Raw genomic sequence first — 11,420 nt, 5'->3', positions numbered from 1 at the left:
GGGAATTACACACCCCTTGGAGGCCACAATCAAGTGGGAAGGTAGAAAGGATGAATCAAACTCTTAAAAGGCAACTTGCTAAACTGTGTCAAGAAACACACCTTAAATGGATAGAAATTTTACCTATAGCTCTTTTACGAATGCAAATAACTCCTAGGGTCAAAGAGAAAGTAAGCCCTTTTGAGATTGTGTATGGGAAAGCATATCCCACAAATTTTTCTAACATCACAGGAGACCAAATGCATATAAAAGGGCAGGCTGATGTTAAAGAATATTTGATTTCTCTATCGCAGAATTTATCTTCACTGCACAGGTATCTAAATCAGAAGGTCTCTCTCCCGTTGGATACACCAGTTCATCCATTCCAACCAGGGGGCATCATTTACATACGGACCTGGAAGGATGAACCTCTAAAGGAAAGGTGGAAAGGACCTTACACCGTGTTGTTGAAAACCTATACTGCAGTCAAAGTAGAAGGAATCGACTCCTGGATTCATTACACGCGAGTGAAAAGAGCACCAGAACCAGATCAGGAAAAGTGGACAGCCATACAGACTGGGAAACTCAAATTTCAGCTAATCAGAGACCGTTGAACTTTGAGAACCTGATTATTATAATATCCCATGTGGTACTAGCACTAGGTCAAGAGAATTTGGTTTTACAGCTTATCCAGTCCTTTGGGCGAATCCAGAATGTTAGCAGCATAACCGCTTGTCTCCCTCCACCTGAGTCAGCAGACAATCCTTTAAATTGGGGAATATTAACTTTAGACTTAGAAAAAAGTTTTGAACAACAATGGAAATAGGGTGGTTAAATAAATATTACATGGAATAGGATTCTCCCTTACTGGATGGCTGGCAAACCTAATTCAAACTTTGATCACTGTTGTAATTATTACAATCGTACTTTGTGTTGTTTTAAGTTGTATTAAGAGACTGGTTTTGCAAGCCACGACTACCTCATATGTAATGATGATAAAACGAAGTAGTGAGACTTATGAGACTCATATGAAGAGATCTCATAGTCTCAAAGGGGGGAAATGATGTACTTAAGGAGTGATGTACTTAAGAAGACCACAAAGGTCTTGCAAAACAAGATCCCCTTTGTATAAACAATGCATGCCTTGCTAACGACTGTGCCCCTGAAGGAGAACTAAAAGACTGATAAGAAGGGAACATCCTACCCCAGGAGGCACCTAAAAGTTGAATAATTGCTAATAGGCATGAAGTCAGCAAAAATCTTTGATAACTGAGGGAAAGGTAAAGGCGGCAGGGGGAGATCACGACCACCGACTCAATTCAAGACCAAAAGACTTACCCCCCCACTCTCCTTGAGCATGCGCTGTAGAATAAAAGAACACTGTACCTTTAATTCGAAGCAGGAAAACTTTAACCCAATAGAAACTGCTAGATAAGCAACTACCAGTAATAGTTTTGGGGAAGAACTTTGGAAATTGAATATGTATAACTGAACTGTATAAATTGCTTGCCCGTTTAGGCATGAGGTGTGCTAGCTTTGTGGATTACCACCTAGCCCCCATCTTTGCGCAAACATGAATTGGAATAAAATACCTCTGCTCTGTGTGTATATTGGTGTTTCGCACACCGGGTAAACGACCCCACTTGAGGGACAACAGACCCACGCCAGGGAAGTTTGTGAGGAACTGCAGCCTGCGGAAAGGACTCACGTTGGAGAAGTTCGTGAAGGACTGTCTCCCGTGGGAGGGACCCCACGCTGGAGCAGGGGAGGAGTGAGGAGTCCTCCCCCTGAGGAGGAAGGAGCAGCAGAGACAAGGTGTGGTGAGGTGACCCCAACCCCCATCCCCTGTTCCCCTGCGCCACCGGGGAGAGGAGGTAGAGAGAACCGGGAGTGGAGCTGAGGCGGGAAGGAGGGAGGGGAGGGGGGAAGGTGTTCCAAGGTTTGGTTTTACTTCTCATTATCCTTGTTTTGATTTGATTGGTAGTAAATTAAATTGATTTTGTTTCTTCCCCAAGTTGAGCCTGTCTTTTGCCCGTACCCATAAGTGGTGAGTGATCCCTCCCAGTCCTTGTCTCGACCCACGAGCCTGCCTTTAGATTTTCTCATCCCACCGTGGCTGGGGGCGGGGAGGAGTGAGCGAGCGGCTGCGTGGTGCTTTGTTACCGGCTCGGCTGAAACCATGACAAATGGTTATCTGCCTGCTCTGTTACTTCAGTTTGCCCCTCACTGCAGTAAGAGATGGAAGTGGAGAAGCCGTGATGTTTTCACTGAGGAATTGATTGCTTTATGTTATAGTTACTTAATGGCAAAGCTGAGTAATGCATTGGTCCTCTTTTCTGCCACCTCAGTAAGAAACACTTTCTGTAGTTGCTCATTGAGGAACTCTGTTTTTGGTTGAGGTTATTTTTATGTTCCTGGGAAGTGTTACTTGAAACTAAGTTTGGTTTTCATATTTTAATTCCATAAAATGAATGAAAGCATTCTTTTGCGCTGTCCTCCTCCCTTTTGTTCAGTGCCTGAGGATTTAAAGCAGAATGAAATCTGATTTTCTAGTATGTAACAATGCAACTTTTTGCATCTTTGACTTTGTTCCTTTCCCAGGGCAATGTTAGTGGTTTATCAGTCTTTCTCTTCTGTCGTACCTGAACCATGATCCATTCCCAGGATACATCCTTTCTTGTTTTTCTGCTTGAGCATATTAAACATCAGCAAGGAAGTCTACCTTAAAGGCTTAAGAAGTTGTTGGACTAAGCTTGCCCATTCCTTTAGTAGGTTCTAGCAAGCTTTGGATGTTAAAGAGTGTCTGCTGGAGATAGTTTGTCAGTGCTGGGCCCCAGAGAGCTTGACTTTAGTGACAGTAGTCACTGATTGCTGCATGCAGACATGGCACTGCTGTATGATTTGCAGTAATCGCTGCCATTTCTCTTCTTAATCCCGTCTCTATTGGCAGAGAACCACATCTTCTTAGTTCCCCTTCCCATCCTTTTTAAAAAGGAAGATGACTGATTAATCACTGATTTTCTGATCTACTGGTGATGAGGGATGTGCCCTCTGTGCATACTGATGGTATGGAGGGTACCTTTGTTTATGGTAAGGATCTGGGGCTTCTTTGCCTCATCTAGAATGACTAGAGGCCTTCCTCACTGATTTGTACAGGGCCTTTTTCTCTATCAACTGGTAAGAGAAGCTAGATATCTTTCCTGAAAAGAGTGTTAATTACAGTAAAGTTCTCCATTGATGCATATTGGACCCAGTCAAGATTCTGAAGAAGATTTTTACTGCTTGTAATCCCAGTCTTTGAGAAATGTTATCAAATATGAAGGAAATTGGTTTTTGTTCTCCTATACAATTGCCTCGGGGTTGGGGGGGGAAATAAAATCTGTTTTATTTATGATGGGGACCTCAACTTTAGTGTTTCTTCTTTAAAGAATACCTGTTCTTCAGTAAATACATTTAAACTGCTAGCTGCTAGAAACTGGAAGGAGAGCTTAGTCAAGGATGTCTTTGTTTTTCCCTGTTTTCTATTTGCTGCTAGGCAGTGGTTGAGACAGTTTACTCTATGGAACTTTTGGTTTGATTAAGGATTATTGCTGTTGTGTACCAAGGATTATTGGCTCATTAGAATGATAAATGTGCTGACTAGCTGGTCAGCTTTCCTCATGCTGTTATTCATAGTCATTAGTGACCTTTACTGCAAATTGAATGAGGTTTGTTTCATTCCCTGGGTCTTGCTCTTCAGCCTTCCCTAGAGGTAGCTGGCAATGCATTTGCTAGACTGGCACTGGCAGTGATTTGTGAGGCAGTCTGGCTGTGTGAAGCATAGGTGTGTATTGGAAACTTTCTTCTGTCTCAGGAGGTTTGTGCTTCCTCAGAGATTTGAAAGCAACTTCTAGGGTCTATTTCTGTGTGTTGCCATCTAGGAAAGACCTTCAGACTAAAGAAAAATTCATACCTTTGACCAGTTGGTCAATAGAGCATACTGCTCTGTTACTAAATTTAGTGCCTACCAAAGCCTGCTTCCATTGCGTTCTCTTGTGCAAATCTGATCATCTGATGGAGATGCGAGATCTTACAGGGTCTATAGTGGCATGCATTTCTTAAATCCCTACAAAGATACGTGAGAGTATGCTTGCTATTTAGGCTTCGTTCTGCATACATCTTCCTTGAACGTCCTCTTAGTATGTAGCTATTTATTCCCCTGGCAATAGCATGATTCCTATAGAGGAATGACATTCTATACTTGCAGGGCAAATGCTCATTTACTTTCCTATCCTATCCAGGTCAAAGATACAGCCTTGAAGTGGAACAGAATATTTTCGGCAACTGGTATGATTGTTGATTTCCAGAGAAGCATCTCCACATCAGGCTGATGGAGCTTTGGTCAATATGAGAGAACTTGAGTTCCCCTTGGGACATACCTGGTTCAGGTGGTACTAAGCAAGGCACTACAGAGGTTTCACCTTGGGAAGCAAAGGAGTGCAAACTCCTGCTCTACCAGGAAGCAGCCAGACTTGAGAACTGATGCAACAAATTCCAAATGCTTGAAAGATTAACTTGGAGAAGCTGGGTGGCCTGAGCTATTGCATTTTAGTAGGCTACCAGGCTGGCTGTGTGCTGTCCTGAATTATCATCTAAGTCTACAGATTCTGAAACAGGCCTCTGCATCAGGTACCAAAAGACAGATCCTGACCTGTATGCTTACAGTTGGGTCAAGGGAGGTGATGTAGCTTTTTCCTCCAATTTGTTAGTATAGCCAATAGTGGGAAATGATGTGCAGCCTTGATCCTGCTAATTCTAGTATGGTGGCTTTGGTACAGTGGCTTCCTTTTGATTCTTATTCCTTCTTCTGTGTGATAGCTTGGTGTCTGGGAGCTCTGTGCTATCCTAATGTTTGCATCTTCCGTCTCACATTGCTTCCTGTTGCAAGACTGCTGAAGTAGAACCATCTTTTGATAGCATATTTCCATACATTCTGTATGGTATGTCTAAATATTTTGATGGTTTTAATATTTTGTACCAGCCGTGGAAACTGGTTTGCTGCTAGATGACTGTAAAAGTGAGATTTGGTAAATAATTATTAGAAATCTTATACTAACACTATGATTGAAACAGTAGACAAAAGTATAGCCAAGCAATTAACTAGTAGAGGTAGTTACTCATAAGTTTGGCAGTTCTTGGCTCTTATGACTAGATGTACCTGTTACTGATTTGTCATTGATTTATTATTAGTTAGAATTAATCATATTTAATTTTAATATTTTAGCAAAATCATATGTATGATGTATTTTATACATTTAACCACCAACCAGTGTCTGCTGTGAAATCCCCTGTATAGCCCTGTACCAAGACCGGAGAAATTGGCTAAAATCATCTAGTAGGAACATTTAGAACTTAGATAACAAGATAAAGAAATTAAAATCTGATTATAAAAGAGTTTGGTTTGACTAAAAAGTAGAAAATTGTGAAGCATAAGTATGGGAGTGTTAAGTTTGAAATGTAGACTTAGGAACTTAGGAGCTTAGAAAATGTATAATGTGTAACCATAAGTATTGTTCAAAATCATTTAACCACAGAAGTTTTGACAAAGATTGGTAGTCTTGTAGTGTTTGTTTTGAAAACTAAGGAAACCGTTATGGACACCAGTTTGCTGCTTGGAGACACCTGAGAGGTCAAGAAGCGGACGATTGAGGAAGACTATGAAAGACCACCAGAGGACTCCTGAGGACCACCAGAGACCTTCACTGCGCCTGCGTAAAGGACATTTACATATGCTAATGATTTCCCGGAAGTCTAATGAATATGTATAACTTTTCTTGGAAATCTAATGAATATGCATCAGTAAGTCTTAATATAAGGTGTATTGTTTTGGTGACAGGTGTGTGTTGTTCGTGAGAGGACTCGCCCGCGCACCCGGCCGTCAATAAAGAAGTGTCTGCTTATCTACACTAAATTGGTGTTGATAAGTTCTTCATTCCGAGCTTTTCGGTAACATACCTGTACGCTAGATGAGAACAATGTTGAAACTGACCACATGTGATTGAAACTGCGTTAAGCTTCAAGATCAAAGAACAAGGACAAGAACAAAGACTTCAAGGACAGCCAACAGAATCTCAAATGGGTCAGTGGTCGTAAAAGCAGCCCTTCGACTCAAATTAATTCTTCATTGCGCATGATCGGATATAGGCAGTGCTATGATAATCAGTTACAATAATTTTTATGTATATGTATACTAATCTGATGAATATGCAATTAGTTATTCTATATAACCTGTTTGTGCTGAAGCTGTGGCATGCACGCTAGGTGGAACTATCCCCCGTGCATCCAGTGCTGCAATAAAGAATGCCTGCTTTCTAAAACTCCAAAACGAGTGTTAGAGAGTTTCTTCGACCGGCTTTTCGGTATCACTTTAGCAAGTTATGGAGTATCCTATCTGAGCTTGTGTGTCTGCATTCTTACAATCTCCAGCTTTATTTACACCTTCACCAAATGCCATACTACTGGAGTAGCCTTTAGAGCCAAACTCTCATATGATAGAGCAGTCCTGCAATTGCTGTTTGTGTGAAGGACTCTGCGTTGTTCCTCTAACTGTGGCTATACGGTATTTCTTCTTGAAGTTACCCAGAGAAAATACACACACATAAAGTCACTCAAAGTTTCTTATGAGCAGGTTCTTTAAGAAGTGTTATCTACATGCATGTTCATCTTCTGTCTTCCTTCTCCTGTTCTTCAGTGTCTGCAGTTAGCTGTTAATTTAGGATTCTGCATTTGGGGAAACAATTGGGAAGGCATAAGTTCTAGTCTTGCTCTATGTACAGATGAAAAATGATCTAGCTTTGAGTCATATGGTATACATGTGCACAAACGTGTGCACACACACAATTTGAATGTAATAGAATCTGTCGTGGTTTAACCTCAGCCAGCAACTAAGCAGCACGCAGCTGCTCAGTCACTTCCCCCCCACCCAGTGGGATGGGGGAGGGAATCAGAAAAAAAGTAAAACTCGTGGGTTGAGATAAGAACGGTTTAATAGAACAGAAAAGAAGAAACTAATAATGATAATGGTAACACTAATAAAATGACAATAGTAATAATAAAAGGATTGGAATATACAAGTGATGCACAATGCAATTGCTCACCACCTGCTGACTGATGCCCCGTTAGTCCCCAAGTGGTGATCCCCCCCACCCCCACTCCCCCCAGTTTATATACTAGATGTGACGTCACATGGTATGGAATACCCTGTTGGCCACTTTGGGTCAGCTGCCCTGGCTGTGTCCCCTCCCAACTTCTTGTGCCCCTCCAGCCTTCTTGCTGGCTGGGCATGAGAAGCTGAAAAATCCTTGATTTAATATAAACACTACTTAGCAACAACTGAAAACATCAGTGTTATCAACATTTTTCTCATACCTAACTCAAAAACATAGCACTATACCAGCTACTAAGAAGACAATTGACTCTATCCCAGCTGAAACCAGGACAAATCATAGAATGGTTTGGGTTGGAAGGGACCTTAAAGATCATCTAGTTCCAGCCCCCCTGCCATGGGCAGGGACACCTTCCACTAGACCAGGTGTCCCATTCCGAAGGTACAGAAGGGGGGGGGGGGGGTGAGAGTCGGATACACCCGAAGCGAGATTAAGACACAAACGAGGTCAAACGTTGATATTCAAAGGTTAATTCATTTTATTGCTTACAAAAAGAGAAAAGAGGGAAATTATAGAAAAGAGGGAAAAGCAGAGATTTCCTTAAGAAAAGCAAGTGATAGTCACCACCATGGATCCAGCAGCGTCCTGTTGATCCTCTTCTTCGGTGGGGAGAGCTCTGCCTGTGCTTGCCTAGTACCTGTTTTTAAGCAGTCCCACCAATGGGCTTTACGGTTGCTTTTCAGCAGTTTTGCTTAAACTAGGTGGCCATGGTAGTGGCAAGTCCGCCTTGGAGGCTTCGCATATGGACACCTCTTAGGGGGTCGTTAGGCACCAGATCTCCCTCTAAGTGCTATACCCGCCAATTGACCTCCAATCTTGCAGGCGTAAATTAGGCTGTTCACAAATCACTGCTGTTATCATTGTGACTGTTCAAGAATAAGCCTGTTTTTTCTGCTTATCTTCCCATTGCAAGGCCAGCCCAGAGCATGTAGGCAGAGCCAACATTAATCAGGCAATGGCGAGACAAAGTTCTTATGTCAGTCCTTTACACCAGGTTGTTCAAAGCCCCATCCAACCTGGCCTTGAACACTTCCAGGAGGGGGCACCCACAACTTCTCTGGGCAACCTGTTCCAGTGTCTCACCACCCTCACAGTAAAGAATTTCTTCCCTACATCTAATCTAAATCTACCCTCTTTCAGTTTAAAGCCATTACCCCTTGTCCTATCACTACATGCCCTTGTAAAATGTCCCTCTCTAGCTTTCTTGTAAGCTCCTGTTGTGGATAGCAACTAAGCCAGCAACTAAGCACCATGCAGCTGCTTGCTCACTCCCCCTGGCCCAATGGGACAGGGAGAGAATCAGGGAAAAAAAAAAGTAAAACTTGTGGGTTGAGATAAAGATAGTTTAATAGGGCAGAAAGGAAGAAAATAATAATGATAATAATAAAGTGACAATAATAATAATAAAAGAATTGGAATATACAAAAAAATTGATGCACAATGCAATTGCTCACCACTCGCCGACTGATGCCCAGTTAGTTCCTGAGCAGCGATCTGCCCCCCCTTGCCAACTCCCCCCAGTTTATATACTAGGCATGATGTCACATGGTATGGAATACCCCTTTGGCCACTTTGGATCAGCTGCCCTGGCTGTGTCCCCTCCCAACTTCTTGTGCCTCTCCAGCCTTCTTGCTGGCTGGGCATGAGAAGCTGAAAAATCCTTGATTTAATATAAACACTACTTAGCAACAACTGAAAACATCAGTGTGTTATCAACATTATTCTCATACTAAATCCAAAACATAACACTATACCAGCTAATAGAAAATTAACTCTATCCCATCTGAAAACAGGACAGCCCGCTGTAGCTACTGGAAGGCTGCTATAAGGTCTTCCTGGAGCCTTCTCCAGGCTGAACAACCCCAAATCTCTCAGCCTGTCTTCTTAGAAGAGCTTCTCCAGCCGTCTGATCATCTTTGTGGCCCTCCTCTGGACTCCAACAGGTCCATGTCCTTCTTATGTTGGGGGGCCCCAGACCTGAACACAGTACTCCAGGTGAGGTCTCATGAGAGTGGAGTAAAGGGGCAGAATTACTTCTCTTGACCTTCTGGCCACACTTCTTTTGATGCAGCTCAGGATGTGATTGACCTTCAGGGCTGCAAACCCATTCCTGGGTCATGTTGAGCTTCTTGTCAACCACCACCCCTAAGTCCTTCTCCACAGGGCTGCTCTCAATCCACTCATCCCCCAGCCTGTATTTGTGCTTGGGATTGCCCCAACCTATGTGCAGGACCTTGCACTTGGCCTTCTTGAACTTCATGAGGTTCGCACAGGCCCACCTCTCAAGCCTGTCAAGGTCCCTCTGGATGGCATCCCATCCCTCCAGCATGTCGACCACCCCATGCTGCTTGGTGTCGTCGGCAAACTCGCTGAGGGTGCACTCAATCCCACTGTCCATGTTGCCGACAAAGATGTTAAACAGAGCCGGTCCCAATACCGACCCCTGAAGAGCACCACTCATCACTGATCTCCACTCGAATATTGAGCCATTGACCGCAACTCTTTGAGTGCAACCATCCAGCCAATTCCTTATCCACCGAGTGGTCCATCCGTCAAATCCATGTCTCTCCAATTTAGAGACAAGGATGTCATGTGGGACAGTGTCAAATGCTTTGCACAAGTCCAGGTAGATGATGTCCATTGCTCTTCCCTTATCCACCAATGCTGTAACCCCGTCGTAGAAGGCCACCAAAATTGTCAGGCACGATTTACCCTTCGTGAAGCCATGTTGGCTGACACCAACCACCTCCTTATTTTCCATGTGCCCTAGCATAGTTTCCAGGAGGATCCGCTCCATGATCTTGACGGGCACAGAGGTGAGACTGACTGACCTGTAGTTCCCCGGGTCTTCCTTTTTCCCCTTTTTAAAAATGGGGGCTATGTTTCCCCTTTTCCAGTCTGTGGGAACTTCACCGGACTGCCACAACTTCTCAAATATGATGGACAGTGGCTTAGCCACCTCATCCGCCAGTTCCCTCAGGACCCGCAGATGCATCTCATCAGGTCCCTTGGGCTTGTGCACCTTCAGGTTCTTTAGATGGTTTCAAACCTGATCTTCTACTACAGTGGGTGGTTCTTCATTCTCCCAGTCCCTGCCTTTGCCTTCTGTGACTTGGGCGGGGTGGCTGGGGCACTTGCCGGTGAAGACTGAGGCAAAAAAGTCGTTGAGTACCTCAGCCTTCTCCATATCCTGGGTAACCAGGTCTCCCGTTTCCTTCCGGAGAGGGCCCACATTTTCCCTAGTCTTTCTTTTATCACCGATGTACCTATAGAGGCTCTTCTTGTTGCCCTTGACGTCCCTGGACAGATTTAATTCTATCAGGGCTTTGGCTTTCCTAACCTGATCCCTGGCTGCTCGGACAATTTCTCTGTATTCCTCCCAGGCCACCTGTCCTTGCTTCCACCCTCTGTAGGCTTCCTGTTTGTGTTTGAGTTTGTCCAGGAGCTCCTTGTTCATCCACGCAGGCCTCCTGGTGGTTTTGCCTGACTTCCTCTTTGTTGGGATGCATCGCTCCTGAGCTTGGAGGAGGTGATCCTTGAATATTAACCAGCTTTCTTGGGCCCCTCTTCCCTCCAGGGCTGTATCCCATGGTACTCTACCAAGCAGATTCCCTGAAGAGGCCAAAGTCTGCTCTCCTGAAGTCCAGGGTAGCGAGCTTGCTGTGCGCCCTCCTTGCTTCCCTAAGGATCTTGAACTCCACCATTTCATGGTCACTGCAGCCAAGGCTGCCCTTGAGCTTCACATTCCCCACCAGCCCCTCCTTGTTGGTGAGAACAAGGTCCAGCATAGCACCTCTCCTAGAATGGAACATGGTAGAATTTTCAGCAGTAACTTGTTTTCTACATCTGCTATTTGTACCTGTTGGTGTTATTGGTGGTTCTTGTCATGAGTATCATGTTTTTTCCTATCCCGGATATACAAAATTTAAATTATATCCAGGCTGAAGGGCCTCTTCATTATTTACCAGGTTTGCTTATTTTCCCATAACTTTGGTTTAGGTAACAACAGATACTGTTTGAATGGATAATGTCTGAAATGAGCTGGTCTGTAAGGAATTGACATGTACTGTAAGTAGCCTACTAAATCAAGCTGCTGTTTATGCCAAGCTATAAACACTTCATTACCAAAAGCTGGAAATACTTCTGCCTGCATTGGAAAGCTATTTCAAAAAGAAGCTCGAGTATGATCATAAAATATGCAGATATTTTACTAAGTCTTCACATGAGCATTTCTCT

At 43.7% G+C, this 11,420-nt stretch overlaps 1 long non-coding RNA gene across 1 annotated transcript; it reads right to left on the bottom strand.

Moving 5' to 3' along the window:
• Positions 1–632: 632 nt before the first annotated feature.
• LOC121232909 lies at positions 633–8,588 on the bottom strand. The gene is made up of 3 exons (XR_005931757.1): positions 8,578–8,588; positions 7,338–7,339; positions 633–764 (listed from the first exon to the last, which is right to left on the bottom strand). It is a non-coding gene; the product is annotated as an uncharacterized LOC121232909 (long non-coding RNA).
• Positions 8,589–11,420: the final 2,832 nt, after the last annotated feature.

This window comes from Aquila chrysaetos (assembly GCF_900496995.4).
Source record: "Aquila chrysaetos chrysaetos chromosome W unlocalized genomic scaffold, bAquChr1.4 W_unloc_1, whole genome shotgun sequence".
NCBI lineage: Eukaryota > Metazoa > Chordata > Aves > Accipitriformes > Accipitridae > Aquila > Aquila chrysaetos.
This window is presented reverse-complemented; position numbering and strand designations above follow the sequence as displayed.